We start from the raw sequence: 17004 nt of genomic DNA, 5'->3' as shown, positions 1-17004 counted from the left end.
TGACAAAACGCATGGGAAAATCCCATTGGGGAAAATCCCACTTAGGGTTAGGGTTAGCTCTCTGTGAATCTGCAGAGCAAAACGGACATCTCCATTGGACTCGCCGCCCATGGGTATGCTCAAGAGGGGGCACGCCTTTCGAGCCGGCCTTGTGTACATTTCCTGGCAAAACGCATGGGAAAATCCCATTGGGGAAAATCCCACTTAGGGTTAGGGTTAGCTCTCCGTGAATCTGCAGAGCAAAACGGACATCTCCATTGGACTCGCCGCCCATGGGTATGCTCAATAGGGGGCACGCCTTTCGAGCCAGCCTTGTGTTTCCTGGCAAAACGAATGGGAAAATCCCATTGGGGAAAATCCCACTTAGGGTTAGGGTTAGCTCTCCGTGAATCTGCAGAGCTAAACGGTCATGTCCATTGGACTCGCCGCCCATGGGTATGCTCAAGAGGGGGCACGCCTTTCGAGCCGGCCTTGTGTACATTTCCTGGCAAAACGCATGGGAAAATCCCATTGGGGAAAATCCCACTTAGGGTTAGGGTTAGCTCTCCGTGAATCTGCAGATTAAAACGGACATCTCCATTGGACTCGCCGCCCATGGGTATGCTCAAGAGGGGGCACGCCTTTCGAGCCGGCCTTGTCTACATTTCCTGGCAAAACGCATGGGAAAATCCCATTGGGGAAAATCCCACTTAGGGTTAGGGTTAGCTCTCCGTGAATCTGCAGAGCAAAACGGACATCTCCATTGGACTCGCCGCCCATGGGTATGGTCAAGAGGGAGCACGCCTTTTGAGCCGGCCTTGTGTACATTTCCTGGCAAAAGGCATGGGAAAATCCCATTGGGGAAAATCCCACTTAGGGTTAGGGTTAGCTGTCCGTGAATCTGCCGAGCAAAACGGACATCACCATTGGACTCACCGCCCATGGGTATGCTCAAGAGGAGGCACGCCTTTCGAGCCGGCCTTGTGTACATTTCCTGGCAAAACGCATGGGAAAATCCCATTGGGGAAAATCCCACTTAGGGTTAGGGTTAGCTCTCCGTGAATCTGCAGAGCAAAACGGACATCTCCATTGGACTCGCCGCCCATGGGTATGGTCAAGAGGGGGCACGCCTTTTGAGCCGGCCTTGTGTACATTTCCTGGCAAAAGGCATGGGAAAATCCCATTGGGGAAAATCCCACTTAGGGTTAGGGTTAGCTGTCCGTGAATCTGCCGAGCAAAACGGACATCTCCATTGGACTTACCGCCCATGGGTATGCTCAAGAGGAGGCACGCCTTTCGAGCCGGCCTTATGTACATTTCCTGGCAAAACGTATGGGAAAATCCCATTGGGGAAAATCCCACTTAGGGTTAGGGTTAGCTCTCCGTGAATCTGCAGAGAAATACAAACATCGTCACTGTTCCAAATTCAAAAATGCATACATTTCAGAAGTATGATGAATTTCTTTTCCAACACACTACCTACCCTATGGAATGAGGTTCCTCGCTCTTAACCTAGACTATGTTGATTTCATTTTTTCCCATCAGTTTGACATCTTCATCTTTATCCCTTTTTTGTTTATTGTTTTTAATTGTCATTTTTTTCTTGTTTTAACCCAGTGGCTCAGTGGCTAAGAGGCTGAGCTTGTCGATCAGGAAGGTCAGCAGTTAGGCGGTTTGAATATCTAGTGCCACATAACAGAGTGAGCTCCTGTTACTTGTCCCAGCTTCTGCCAATGTAGCAGTTCAAAATGCAAGTAGAAAAATAGGGACCACCTTTGATGGGAAGGTAACAATGTTCTGTGCACCTTCAGCATTTAGTCATGCCGGCCACATGACCACAAAGATGTCTTCAGAGAGCTCTGGCTCTTTGGCTTTGAAACGGAGATGAGCACCACCCCCTAGAGTCGGGAACGACTAACAAATATGTGCGAGGGGAACCTTTACCTTTACCTTACTGGCAATTGAGCACCATATTATTATGGGCAATCTATAATTTGATGCATAGTCATGAAGAAAACTTAATAATTCAAGTCCTAACTAAGAATTATTAAGACTAACCAAGACTAAGAATTATTAAGATAGCAACTGAGGATATAGGCAGTTCCAAGCAGTGTATGGTGGGTTTTTTTTGGGGGGGGGGGGGAATTAAGATTTGATTAAGATCAAAAATTTCATTTTTGATAAATTCAAACTTTCCAAATATCACTGCAGATATGTGGTGTAAGGGCTCCAATCACAATTGGTATAACAGTGGGTTTCTTTTTCAGTAAGCATTCAACTTGAACTGGAACTCCTGATACTTTGTAGTTTTTGGCTTTTTTTTTCCATTTTCTTTTCTTTAAACCAAACACCACCCATTATAGCAACATCAATGAACCAGACATTCTTCTTTTCAATTATTGTTATATCAGACATGCCGGTCTATTTGGATTTTAAAATCTCAGAAGATATTAACCTACCCATTTTCCAGTGGTTCTTTCTACATTTAAATCCAAACCTCTGGCAATGTTTCCAATGAAAAATTGTGGCAACTTGGTCATAACACTGTTTAAATTCAGCTTGTGAAATTTTGCTGCAAATACTGATCAAATGGCCAATTGTTTCATCCTTGTCACTACAAATGTTACATCCACCATTGTTTCCTACATGGTGAATTTTTACTTTCGTGCAGTTAGTTGGCAATGCTTGTTCTTGACCCACCAAAATAATGTCTTCTTGTTCTTTCTTTCACATTCCTAATCTTAAAGAGCTCTATGTGGGGTTTTTATCAGCTTTTCCTCCAATATCCTTCAACTATTGACCATGCATTAGCTTGTACTTCCGATTAATAAATGAGTTTTCAATTGCTTCTTTTTTACAATCAGCCTTCACCTTTCTTTCAATAAGGATTCTTCACTTTTTTAACACTATCACTAATGCCATGTTTTTCTTCCTCCACAGTTTATTTCACCTGTAGGAATTCTCTGGCCCCTTTTGCAGATAGAGGTTTTTGTGTGAAGAGCATGTTATATTGTCATTAGATTTCTTGTTTCCCAATCCACGTTCCATCTGGGTTGAGTCAACAATTCCTGCTGGATGAACATATAATGGGGACTCTCCGGGTATTGATTGCTTTGATGGTGTGTTCACCACTTGTCTGATATAACAGTAATTGAAAAGAAGAATTTGGCAAAAAATACTTTTTGAAAACTTAGTTCTGTAATAAATCAAAGCTCCCAAATATTTGTAGCTCTCTCTTGCTGCTACTCTTGCTGCTACTGTTTGTTTGTTTGTTTGTTTGTTTGGATTTATATGCCATACTGCCATTATCAAATTGTATTTCATCATTTTAAACAATGTTGCCTATCTTTACAGGCATACAAAACATTTGCCAGACCAATTCTCGAATATAGCTTGCCTGCATGGAATCCACATTGCATTTCGGACATTAATACCATTGAACAAGTCCAGAGACACTTCATGAGAAGAGAACTGCACTCCTCTACTCACAACAGAATATCCTATGCCACCAGGATTGAAATTTTGGGCTTGGAGAACCTAGAACTGTGCTAACTAAGGTCTGACCTAAGCGTAGTACACAAAATTGTCTGCTACAATGTCTTACCTGTCAATGACTACTTCAGATTCAACTGCAATAATACACGGAAAAACAATAGATACAAATCCAAGGTACACCGTTCCAAACTCTATTGCATAAAATATGACTTCAGCAACAGTGGTCAATGCCTGGAATGCACTACCCAACTCTTTTGCTACATCCTCAAACCCCCATAACTTTAACCTTAAACTGTCTAGCGTGGACCTTACCCCTTTCCTAAGAGGTCTGTAAGGGGGGCATGCATAAATGCACCAGCATGCCTACTGTCCCTGTCCTATTATTCTCATTTATTCGTACCCATTCATACCCGCTATCTCGTACATGTTTGAGAAAATAAATAAATAAATTATAAATCAATAATAAATCAATAACAAATCAATCAATCAATAAATGGTTGCATAGCCGATAGTCAGTGACAAGCTGTTCCAATATCTTTGCTGAATTCTTTTGTACTTTTTAGCAAGGAATCCAGTTCAGCTTTCAGTACCTTATAAAAAGTAAAGGAGATAATGAATCACCTTGAAAAGTTCCATGTTCACCTTCTCCCAATTCTTCCATCAGCTTTACTCACCAAAACTTTATTGAAATATACATAAATTGAAGGTGAATATACACATCCCAGGATAATATTGCAAGATGCAAACTGGATTGATCACTGGGACCACAGGTTTAGTTCTCTAAGCTTTTTAGACTAGTGCTGGAGCCAATCCTCAGGGACCTTCTCTTCAGCAGAACTTCATACTTGGTGACTGACACAAATTGGATCCCATCCATAAATTGTTGAAACCACACTACAATAAAAGAAGCTAGGTGTATGAGAAGAATAATATATTCAGCAGTACCCCCCTCTCTGGAATGGATTTTCTCACGGTTAGATATGCCCCCATCTTGATGCTTCACAAAAAGATGAAAGAGTCCTCCAGAGTCCTGTTTAGCAGCATTTATTTTTATTGACAGATTTGATTAATCCTTTATTCGTAGCATATATTGGTTTTAATCATTTTATGAGCATTCCATTGCTATTTTATTAGCTTACTGTAAGTTCTCTAAAATCGTGAGAACAGATGACATACAGAAATGTGGTTTTAAAAAAGCAAATATCTCAATGGCATTGAGTTAATTGAGGGGTTGGCAACCTTAAACACTCAAAGAGCTACAAAAGTCTTAACCAGAAGCCCCCCATTCAATTCTGGAGCCAACCAGAGTCAAGTTCCCCCACCATAGAGTCTCCTCCTAGCGTGGCAGCCTTTTTCCTCTACCTGTCCTACCTGAAAGCCCTATCAATTGTGGAGCCAACCGGTGAGAGGGAGCCACAGCAGAGGGATGAAAAAGCCACATGCAGCTCCACAGCTGCGGGTTGCTGAGCCCTGAGTTAATTGAAAGCAAACACAGATTTCCTTGAGTTTCCTTTGAAATCTGTGGATGAAGCAGAATCTATCAGTATGACTGGATAGGGAAGGAATTTTCTTAAAATTCCAGTCGGATCTTTTTACAAGCAGCATTGTGTTCATGGCATATAGAGGGAGGTTTTTTTTGATAGACAATGAGTTGCATGATTAAATACTGACCTAATACCACTCACAATAGTAGCTTTTTTTTAAAAAAAACAACCAAACAGCATAAACATAATAAACCAATCCATGTCAGAAAAAAATATACAATTCATTAGTGTTACTAATGTCTGATTTACATTTGTAAGCTTTTATATTGCAAAGGACATTTGCAATCTTTTAAAATTCATTTATATACAGGATTTCTTACATGTCAAGATGCAGTTAATTATAACTATGTCTACTATGGAGCAAACATTATGCAACCATTAGTTTAATTGATGAAAAACAGATTCCTTATTCTTGGCCCACACAAAGAGGTGATGTTAATAGGTAGAAAGACTGCTCTGCGGGGAATCAAATTTCCATTTACACTCTACTTATTTAGTTGTAGAATGTTTGTTAATTTTCTTTTCTTTCCTATAGTAAATGCATTTTTCTGTTAGCAGTGAAGACTTTTCTTTTGCATTGTCTAATATTTAGAGACAAATATTTAAAATAGCTTTGATCCAATACCAAGTACAATAATTACGGGGTCAAATTTGACTTTGTATTCTACCTAGTCTCTATAAAAGTAGACTTTCTGTTTCCAAATAATGTTTGCTACTTTGTTCCTCCCCCACTTTGGAAGGTTTATTTCTGCTCTTATCTGTGAAGATTTTTTTTACATTACTTAATGTTTGTGTAGTTGCAAAGGTGCTTTTTCAAGAGGCAATCTTGTTTTTTCTTTGAAAGATGTTTTGTTTCTTATCCAAGAAGCTTCTTCAGCTCAAACACCCATTTGCACTATTCAGGTGATTCTGAGGACACAGATAAACCTCCAAGTGGCCTCAACAAGTCTCTAAAAGAAGGTAAATGGCCAGCTGTCTGTAAGGAATATAAATCCTTCCATTTCTCTCCATACAGTCAAAGCTGAAGAAGCTTCTTGGATAAGAAGTGAAATGTCTTCAAAAGAAAAAAAAATCAAGAAAGTCCAGTTGCCTCCTGAAAAAGCACCTTTGGGACAACCCTGACCTGGATGGCTGAGAACCTCCATAGACTTAATGTTTGTATATCTTTGATATTTTTTTCAAAAAATAACGTCCATCTATTGCAATAATATTCTTTTATATATCTATTTCTTTTTCAGCATGACCTACCCAGCACAGAGGACATTGTTATAAGTACATCACAAAAACTGGACAGCTCAGTTTCGGCCAATGTGAAAACATTACTTTTGACATGGAGGCATTAAAATGAATAAAGGTTGCATTAGCTTCTGGCTCAGAATGAGCTGAGGACAACATCTTTGTTCCTGTCCTTCGTAAGTGGTGGGACTTTGGGGATAAGTTAGAAATGTTAGTCTTATCAGACTGCTCCCTTTTACTCTTTTCCACATAAATGAATAAACTGTGTGTAGCTCATGTGGCATATGCAAGAGGAAACAAGACAAGAAACTTTGCTCCCTGACCAACAATATCAGCTATTGTGCAAAGAAAAATCACAGCATGTGGACAATATCCTTTTTATAGTCATAAAGCTTCTTAAGATGTGCCTAGAATATTGGATTCTTTATACACTGGGCAGAGGTGAAATCAACTTATGTTCTCTACCAGTTCGCAAATGTGAGCGCGCACACCTGACGCACAGATGTGCAGAAGGGAGAGGAGAGGAGAGCAGCGGGACTCTATGGACTGGTCCTTGGGACAGAAGAGCCACTGCGGCTAGCTAAGCCCCACATGGAGATAAAAGGCAGAGGGCAGAGATGAATAGGTGTGGCAGATAACTATTCGTCTCCCTGTCAGTTAGCCTCTGGTAGTCCGAACTTCTGAATCCTGTCTGGAACTGTATTGGACTTCTTTCTTGGAATCTGTGGCACTGAGAGTAGACGCACCTTCAGTGTGGTTGTGTGTGTGTATGTGTGTGTGTATTACTGGAAAAAAGAGTGGGTGCACCTTCCAGGGCTTTCATTATGAGGGTGGTGAGTGAGGGAGACTCCTGGGAGCAATTTCAGGGGGAAGGGGAGCGAGCTTCACTTTCCACAGGGACTTAAGAGACTTTGTTAGCCTGCTGAGGGAGAGAAATTCCTTGCTGGGGTTGTTGGCACTCTTAATGAAGGGAATGTTTAGTTAAAAAAATGTGTGATTGTCGTGTTTGGGAACCGGGTCAGAACATATACATTCGAAACTTGCCTTCCTCAGTCTTCATTTCATTATTGCATTTGCATGTCGTTTCTTACTTGTTTTAAGAAGTGTTACCTACAGTATTCTACCTACTCTTTGTGATATGCTTTGCCTGTCCTATACGTCAACATTGTAAAAATAGAATTACATGAACTGACCCTTCTGCTCGGAAAATAACTCTTGGTAGAGGAAAGTTTATTTTTTTCCATCATTAGTTGTAGAAAGATACTCTGTGGCTGCTTCTCTAAAAAAGATGTTTGCCTGACCTCTCTCTGATTTCTTATAGGCATTGCAAGGTGAGATTCATTTGCTCAAGGAGGGAAGAGATAAGGCAGCACATGCTTGAGGCTATGCCAGGATTCCAATGCAACAAACATACAGTTTTTACCCCCTTGTTTCAGCTCGAACAAGAAAACTGTTCCATAAAACATGAAAGGGAGATATTCTATACCATTTGTAATACATATGCTTCATCTGGAGAGCTCCACGTCGTTTCTAGGATTTGTGGTTGCCATATGCTGCAGGCTTTCTGATGTTCAAGGCACAAAAGGGTTTCTGAAATGTGAAACTAATGAAAAACTAATAGGATAAAGACTTCAGAAAACTGTGCCTTGAACTCTGCCTGAACAGCAGTCACCATGAGAGTGAAGCACCCACATAAGAATCTTAGAGAATAATACATCATTAACTCAAAACCTTGCAATCCTACAGTCACAAAAGCTACTCCTAAAAGTCACGAAACTACCTCACAAATGCTGTTTTGATTAAAACTGTGCCAAAGAGATCTATAGCAAGAAGAACAAGATGAGACATTTCTTCCTCCTGCTCTAACTGGCATCTCCATTTGTTTCTAACATAAAAACAGGAAAAACGAGAGAGAGAGAGAGAGAGAGAGAGAGAGAGAGAGAGGGAGGGAGGGAGGGAGGGAGGGAGGGAGGGAGAGAGAGAGAGAAGGATATATTCATTGAACATATTGTACACATTTGTCATTGTGTATATACTTTGGCAGCTTTTAAAATGAGTTTCCATCCGTGCTGCTAATCACAATTCAGAACAAAAAAAGTTATTAAGATGATAATAGCAACCTTCCTCAAACTTCCCATTCTCTTTCTTTCACTCATTCATGATTTGCTCTTCGCCAAAGCTTCTCTGCCAGAACAATAAGAACCATTGAACTTCTACTGAGTTGCTGAAAGAAATGACATTATGAAAAACAAATACATTCTTTGGGCTCGAAATGAAACAACAACTCCTGTTCGTTATACTATTTTTCACATATGAAAACAATAAAAATATGTTTTGTAGTTGGATTTAAATGAAGAATGCTAGGGTGTTTTTTTTTGTCCAGACAAAAGAAATTGTTGCAGTAGGCTTTCCAGTTTCTTCTGATACTTCCCTATCGTGGATAGGGATAAAGGGTCTGCTGATACAGCTCTACAGAGTAATCATTGAGTTTGTCATTCATACCTCTGTAACTGTCTAGTTTAGCATGGCAACCAAACAAACAGGACAGCTACAGACTATGGATAGTTAGGACCAGGGGTGAGATTCAGCTGGTTCGAACTGGCTCTGGCAAAATGGCAGCTCTGATGATCAGCTGGGGAGTGAACCAGTTCACTCCAACAATCAGGTGGGCACGAGTACCCGCCCCTGCTCTGTACTTACCTATATCCTCTGAGCTGATCACATGGCAGAGCGGATTGCTGCACCTCAGCTGAGTTACTGAGTTAAAACCATGTACACGTGTGAAGCACACAATCACCGAACTGGTTATTAAAATGGCAGGGTTAGGGTTAGGACCGCTGGTTAGGACTGCAGAAAAAAACCAGCCTGCCTTACATTATTTATTCATGCATTTTGTCATGTTTATGTAGTGTATATAGAAGGTGGTGACCCTTTGAAAGCTGTATGCAGCGAAATTTCATTTTAATGTATGCTGATTAGTGTACATTCAAGTGACAATAAAGATATTCTACGTGTAAGTCATTGGGGATCTGTATACTGCACGAGTCAGAAGGAAGGCTGAGGAAATATCTACAGACCCTTTGCATCTTGGACATGAACTGTTTCCGTTTCTCCCCTCAGGATGCCACTATAGGGCATTAAATGCCAAAAAACTAAACACAGGCTTTTCCCCCTCATGCCATCACTCTGTTAAACACCTAATTGCCACAGTACTGTCTTATGCCTAAAAATATTTACCCATGTAGAAGGGTTGTATTGCTATTATCCTTCTCTTCTTTTCTTCTTCTCTTCTTTCTCTTCTTTTCATCTTTCCTACTACCTTTTCCTATTGGTATTTTATTGCATCATATGATTTATGATCTATGACATCACTTTGCTGTTTCTATGTACACTGAGAGCTTATGAGAGACAAATACCTTGTGTGTCCAATCACACTTGGCCATAAAGAATATTCCAATTCCAATATTCCAAGCATTGGTTGCTAATCTATAAAATCTGAAGAATTTTGTTGCAGCCGCCAGTGGCCGGTGGAGCTGGCAGCAGAGTCGGAAGTGAGGAGGTAGGGGAGGAACATGGGCCATTCCTGGGGGTTGAGGAAAACTCAGACGTGGGGTCTGTGTCGGAGGCAGAGAGGGAGTTAGACAGCAGTGAGGCAAAAGAACAGCTGGAGCCTGTTCCCAGCATGCACATGCGCAGAGCTGTCAGAAGACAAGAACAACTAAGAAAGCAGGGTTGACTTAAGAGTAAACCCACACTGTTGGATCTGGGCAACGAGAGACAGACTGCGGACACAAAGTGACTTAACAGCTCTTTATTAGTAGTAGTAGTGATCCAGCTTGTTCTGTAGTCGGAGGGTTCCCCTTTTATAGGGATTGGGCACGCCCCTCGACCAATTACAGGGATACCTGTTTCCCGCTGTAGGAGCGGACCAGAGGGAAGACTTATCCCGATATATGTTAATATCTAACACCCCTCCCCTCCTAGATGGGACGTTTCGGTAGGTAACATAATCTTTTAGGTAGGTGGGTGTTTGTCTTGCTCGGGAGGAACGTCGTAGTTCGGGTTGGTTTGAAGTGGTTGCAGGACTGGGTGTGGGTTGGTTCGAAGTAGTTGCAGGATCGGGTGCTTTTCTATTTCCCGTTCTGGAGGTCTTGTGCCTTCGTTGCTCGGGCGTTCATGAGTTTGTTCGGCTGCGTTGTCTGGGGGCTGCTCTGCTACGTGCGTGTAGTCTTGTTCCACGTTTGGCTCGCCGGCGTCGTTGTTTCCTATGATGGGGTTTTCTTGTGGCTGACTTTCCGTAGACAGGAAACTTTCGTCTTCATTTCAAAGGTTGGAGTGTGCTAGGCGACCCCGAAGTTGATCGATGTGCCTTTTCCAATTCCGCCCATCTTCTAGCTCTAGCAAATACGATCGTGGACCCGTGATGCCAATGACCTTTGCCGGCATCCACAATGTCCCCCCTGTGTAGTTGTGAGCGTATACTGAATCCCCTACTCTGAATGACCGGATCTTACTTGTAGAGTCTGGGGGAGCCGTGGCAGAGTAATTCGGGTGGAGCCGGTCTAGGTGAGATCGTAGGCGACGGCCCATGAGTAGTTCAGCGGGGCTCCTACCCGTCGTTGCGCTCGGGGTAATGTGTTGAATGAGGAGGTAATGGTCAATGCGTGTTTGCCAATCACCTGGACCCATCCTGGCGAGGGCCTCTTTTGCGAATCGCACCATTCTCTCCGCCTGTCCGTTTGATGCTGGATGGAACGGCGCGATGAGGGCATGCCGGATTCCCAACCCTGCTAAAAATGTTTCAAAGTGCATGGCCGTGAATTGGGGCCCGTTATCGGATACGAGGAGATCTGGCAGGTCATGGGTGGCGAAGAGTCGCCGTAGAACCTTTATGACTGCCTCTGCCGTGGTTGAAGTCATTAGGACTACATCTAGCCATTTTGAGTATGCATCCACGACTATAAGGAAAGTCTGACCTTGGAATGGCCCTGCGAAGTCGATGTGTATTCGCGACCAGGGTGCTTTGGGTTTCTCCCATTCTGTGGGGGGCGCTTCCAGGGGTGCTGGTCTCGATTCCTGGCATGGGTCACAAGTGGCCACCCACTCCTCTATTTCTTTGTCCATGTTTGGCCACCACACGTAACTTCTTGCTAACGCCTTCATTCTAACAATCCCCGGATGACCCATATGTAAAGCATCTAATACATTTTTACGTAAAGCATACGGAATAACAACTCGATCCCCCCACAACAAACATCCTTGTAGTACTGAGAGCTCGTCCCGTTTCGACCAAAACATTTTGAATTCCGGGCCCACATTTCCCTTTGGCCACCCCCTCCAAACCCAAGTTTGAACTTGTTTTATTAAATTGTCTTTAGAGGAGAACCTTGCAACATCGTAGGAAGAAACCGGTCCCGAATCCAAACAGTCAATGAGCAATACCGGTACTTCTGGAGTGGGGTCTGGCAGAATGTCAGGTAATGGGCAACGGCTGAGTGCGTCTGCGTGTCCAAGAGTGGAGCCCGGTCGATGTATCAATTTGTATGAATACGCAGCCAGGAAAACAGTCCACCTGGTCATGCGAGGAGAAAGGGAGACCGGAGTTGGGCGGTTTCCCCGCCAAAAGTCCCAACAGCGGTTTGTGATCTGTGATCAGTTCAAAATCGCGGCCGTAGAGGTATTCGTGGAAACGCTTTACTCCCGCTACGGCAGCCAGCGCTTCCCTGTCCATTTGGCTGTAATTCCTCTCGGCCGATGAAAGAGTTCTGGAGTAGAACGCAATGGGTGCTTCTTTTCCGTTGGGCATCCTGTGGCTGAGGACTGCTCCAACTCCGAAAGGTGATGCGTCGCAGGTCAATACCAGCGGTAGGGTCTGGCTGTATTGAACAAGCAGTGAGTCGGTGGTGAGCAGGCGCTTTACCCCGGCGAAAGCGGCAGCTTCGGATCGTCCCCATTTCCATGGTGCGTTCCTCTGGAGTAGACGGTGTAGTGGCTCAGCAACGGTCGCCTTCTGCCTCAGAAAAACGCTGTAGAAGTTAAGTAATCCGAGGAAGGCCTGCAACTCGGTCTGATTTCGTGGTGTGGGGGCGTCCTGGATCGCCTTAATTTTCTTTGAAGTGGGGTGTATTCCCTGACCATCGATTCTATAACCCAGGAATTCTACGCTAGGCACGTTAATTTGGCATTTTCCTTTTTTAAGGCGGAGGCCCTTTTCTCTGATTCTGGCCAAAACAGATCTGACTCTTTTGTTTAATTGCTCCTCATTTGCAGCGGACACCAAGATGTCGTCAAAATAGGGGACGACTCCTGGTATCCCTTGCAAAAGTCGTTCCATGACGCTCTGGAACAATCCTGGGGCAATGCTTACGCCAAATTGTAGCCGGTTGCATTTGAATGCTCCTCTATGCGTCACTATAGTTTGGGCCTCCGCTGTGGCGCTATCCACTGGCAGTTGCTGGTAAGCTTGTGCCATGTCTAACTTTGCAAATACCTTTCCTGGCCCCAACGAGTGCAATAAGTGCTGTACTACAGGCACAGGATATGCGCTCTGTTGTAGCGCGACATTAATTGTGCATTTATAGTCCGCGCAGATGCGGACTGATCCGTCTGGTTTGACTGGGGTCACGATGGGCGTTTCCCAGCGCGCGTGATCTACCGGCTCAAGGATTCCTTGCTCCACTAACTTATCTATTTCTTTATCTATTTTTGGGCGGAGTGCAAAAGGCACTCGTCTCGGTTTAAGTCGGATTGGCGCCACTTTGGGGTCTAAATTGAATGATATTGGTTTGCCCACATACTTACCGAGACCGGGGCTGAACACGTCCTCGAACTCCTTAAAAATCTGTTCAGCGCTGCTGTTTCTCACGGCGTTGATTCCGGTGACTTCTAACCCCAGGGCTTCAAACCAATCAAGCCCCAGAAGGTTCTGCAATGGCGCGCTGGCGATGGTCACGGGCAGCTGGGCTTCGATGTCCTTGAAACGGATGTGGAATGTGCCTTGGCCCACGATGGGGACTTGGTTCCCCTGGTAGTCTCGTAGCAGGACGTCTGGAGCGTGTAGCTGGCTCTTTCTGAGGCTAGGGATAGCCTGTTTCATGGATGCCCATGAAATGATCGTCAGGGTCGATCCTGTGTCAACTTCTAGTTCGCAGGGTGAGCCCTCTAAGAGGACTGTGACTCTCAGCCTTTTTGGCCGCTTAGGGCGGACCTGATGTATTGTGGTGAGATACGTTCGCAACTCCTCTCTCTGGGTCAACTCTATCTCATCGTCAACATCCTGAAAATACTCTCGTTGAGCGTCTTGATAGAACGCTCTTTCAGCTCTTTGTGTGTATTCTCTCTGGGGATACGCTCGCTCGCTTCCTTGTGAGTAATCTCTCTGGGAATACGCTCGTTCAGCTCTTTGGAAATTTTCTCTCTGGGTAAACACTTGTGGATTTCTCTCTGGGCGCCCTTTTTGATTCCGCCAAGCCCCTGGGTTGGGCTTCTGTTGGCGGTACATGGGTGGCTGCCGTGAGGCAGGGACTCCGCTCCGGCACACTCGTGCGATGTGCCCAAGTTTGTTGCAGTGCGAACAAACAGCGTTCCTGAACCTGCAAGTAGACCTGGGGTGATTTCCCCCGCAGCTTGCGCAGGGCGGCAAACGGGATCCGGGTCTCCCTCCAGGCCTCAAGTGACTGCTCTGCATTAGGTGACTGTCCTCGAACTCGGGATTCTCGTAGTCGGGGCTTGTGTCCTCGTAGTGCACTCTGGTTGGTCTTGATGCTGGCTGGTTTATGTTGGCCCCTCGTTGTATGGTTACTGATGATTTCTCCGCTGATTCTGACGCTCTTGCTTCGTTTAACGCTGTCTGTAGGGTTAAATTCGGGTTTGCCAACAGCTTCTTTTGCAGCGAAATGTCTCTTAACCCACAGATGAGTTGCTCTAAGATGTGTTCTTCCAGATCCCTGTATTCGCAGTGAGCTGCTGCTTTTCGTAGGGCTGCAACATATTGATTAATGGATTCTCCCGCCTTCTGAGTCCTCATGTTGAATTCTTTGCGGCAGACATGGCGGGAAGGTTTTGGCGCGTAATGAGTTTGCAGCGTCTGTTGCAACGTTGTCCACGATACTGCCTGTATTGGAGTAGGCGCGGTGAGGTCTCTGGCCGTATTGAAGACTTCTTTTCCGCAGTAGCCGAGGAAGATGTTTTTCTTCCTCGCATCGGTGATCCCCGTGTATTCGTTCGCTTCGAGGAAACACTCGAAACGAATCATGAAGGCTTCCCATTCGTCGTTTGCTGGGTTGAAAGGAGCGGGGGGAGCATGCATCGCCATCTTCTCTGTTTGAATTTGCCGCGCTGCGGTGATCTGAGATGGCTGTCGGAATTGCTGCCGAATTCCTGGGCTGGATCAAATCCGGAGATTCTGGAGGTAGCGTTCTTCGTCCTATCTGTCTCTCAATCCCACCTTCGTCGCCAATGTTGGATCTGGGCAACGAGAGACAGACTGCGGACACAAAGTGACTTAACAGCTCTTTATTAGTAGTAGTAGTGATCCAGCTTGTTCTGTAGTCGGAGGGTTCCCCTTTTATAGGGATTGGGCACGCCCCTCGACCAATTACAGGGATACCTGTTTCCCGCTGTAGGAGCGGACCAGAGGGAAGACTTATCCCGATATATGTTAATATCTAACACACACCTTGGAGATGATTGCCCCTCCCAGAGGAAACAATTTGTTACTTCGGTCTGGAAAGTTCTGTTTGTGATTATAACAGACTCTGTGCCAAGTTTTGCTTTGTCCTGTGTTTGGAAACTAGATATCTGGCAGTGCTCTAAACAAGATAAGGTGCGTGTGGCAGTGCTCTTCCTCTGAAAGACTGTTTGCTAAAGCCATGCTGACTGTGAATGAAAGGAATTCACAGTTGTGTAAATAAAAGAGGTTTTGTCCGGACCAAGTCTTTGCTTCTTGCTTTCTAAGGAAGCCTCAGTCAGAACACTTTTGTCACTGTTATGGTAAGTTAAAGTTCTTTGGATGCGTTATCATTGTCAGTGGAAAGAAGGAAAAAAAAATATTTCACGTCAGCCTCCCCATGCAAATATTACAGCTTTTTCAGAGTTGGAGGAAAGATACTTTTAATTTACATTTTTAAATGAGTTGGAGAAGGTTTATTCTCATACTGCCATTGTTCCATGTAAATAGGAAATAGAGCCCAGGGAAATAGTATAGTTCCTATGAGGCTCAGTATCTATTTATAGAAGTAGAGCTAGATTTGGGAGGGCAGTTTTAAGCCATCACTTTCAAACCAAATAATAGCTTGGTTAGCGGGAATCAGCCTTTGCCATTAGCGAAATGATCCAAATAAACATCTAATTACTCAATGTGGATTTTAAATTTCCCCATCAATATTCATCTCTTCCACTCTCAATAATATTTGCTCCCAGTCAGTCCTCACATCTTTAAAACTGGATGCAATCATATGTTTACCCTCTTTTGAGTCGCCCTTTTCCTCCTTACTTATTTATTTCACCCACTGAATCCTATATGGATTTTCCTGAATATTATATGGTTTTGAAATATGATGGGTTTTTTTTTTCATTTTCCTTTATAAAAGGAAATGAAGCTTTGCTGTAATTCTGCTTTATCCCACAGAGCAATGACAAAATTATGTACACAGATATCTTGACATGGTAATTATAGGTATGTCATTAGAGGGGCAGGGGGGGGGAGAGTCAGGCTTAAATAAATGCAGTGACCAAAGGAAAATCTTTACCAAAAGCAGAATGCTGCTAATTCTAATATGCCTTAGTACAATTCTTTTTAAACTTGAAGGATCCTATATCATTTTTAAAATGAAGAATATTTTGTGAGCCATAATAGTTTTTTTTTTTTTTTGGTGCATATGAGGGCTCAGATGGAAAACAGGAACATATTTCAGCCCTGCTCCCTGCTCTCTCTGAATTTTAACTCTGTCCCAAATGTATTGTCATTTTCATGTTGAAGTTGGATTATAAATACATTTAATAATTATGCTGCAGGCACAATTATCTGAATAACCCAAAAGCCAGAAGCATGAGCATGATTTATTATTAATCTTCTTTATTTTAGACTTTAATTTGCCTTTCAAGCTACTTAGATTGCCATTTATTGACGGGAAGCTGGTTTTTAATTGATTATATGCCATCAAATCAATGCAGTTTTCTTGGTTAAAAAAATACAGGAATGGTTTATCACTGTCTTCTCCTGCATGGTATGAAGTAATGCTTTAGTCATGGTCACAAAGTAATAATCTGCTTCCAGAATCTCCCTAATGTCAACTCCCAACCTTGTCATAGTAAGAGAAAGAGGGGAAGTGCATTCCCCGCAAACTGTTGGTTGAAGTTGGATCTAAGGTTACTTCAGCAGGCTTGGGGGGGGGGGGGCATCTCATAGGGGAATGTGATTTATGACACAGACTCAGGGGAGGGAAGGAACAGGGCTAAAGTTCAGCCATAAATCAAACAAAGCTCAGACCTGACTGCAAAATGTTCTTGCTTATGATGCTCCCAATAAATGACTAGTTTTGTATTGAAACTTGACTCAATCGTCATGAATCAAATAGGGCATTTTTAGGAAACCTTACACCTAACTTGTTACTGCCTGGTATAGGTGTCTGCTTGCTTCATCTGGGCAGCTGAGATCATCTTGGATTGGAGATGTGAAGATCATTTCAGAAAATCATTTCTCTTGGTGTTCTTTGCTTTTTCTCACATGAACATCCCTCCTGCCATGATG

This window comes from Natrix helvetica, assembly GCF_964273705.1.
Source record: "Natrix helvetica genome assembly, chromosome: 3".
NCBI classification, from domain to species: domain Eukaryota; kingdom Metazoa; phylum Chordata; class Lepidosauria; order Squamata; family Natricidae; genus Natrix; species Natrix helvetica.
The sequence above is the reverse complement of the archived record's forward strand: the minus strand, read 5'-3'. Positions refer to the sequence as shown.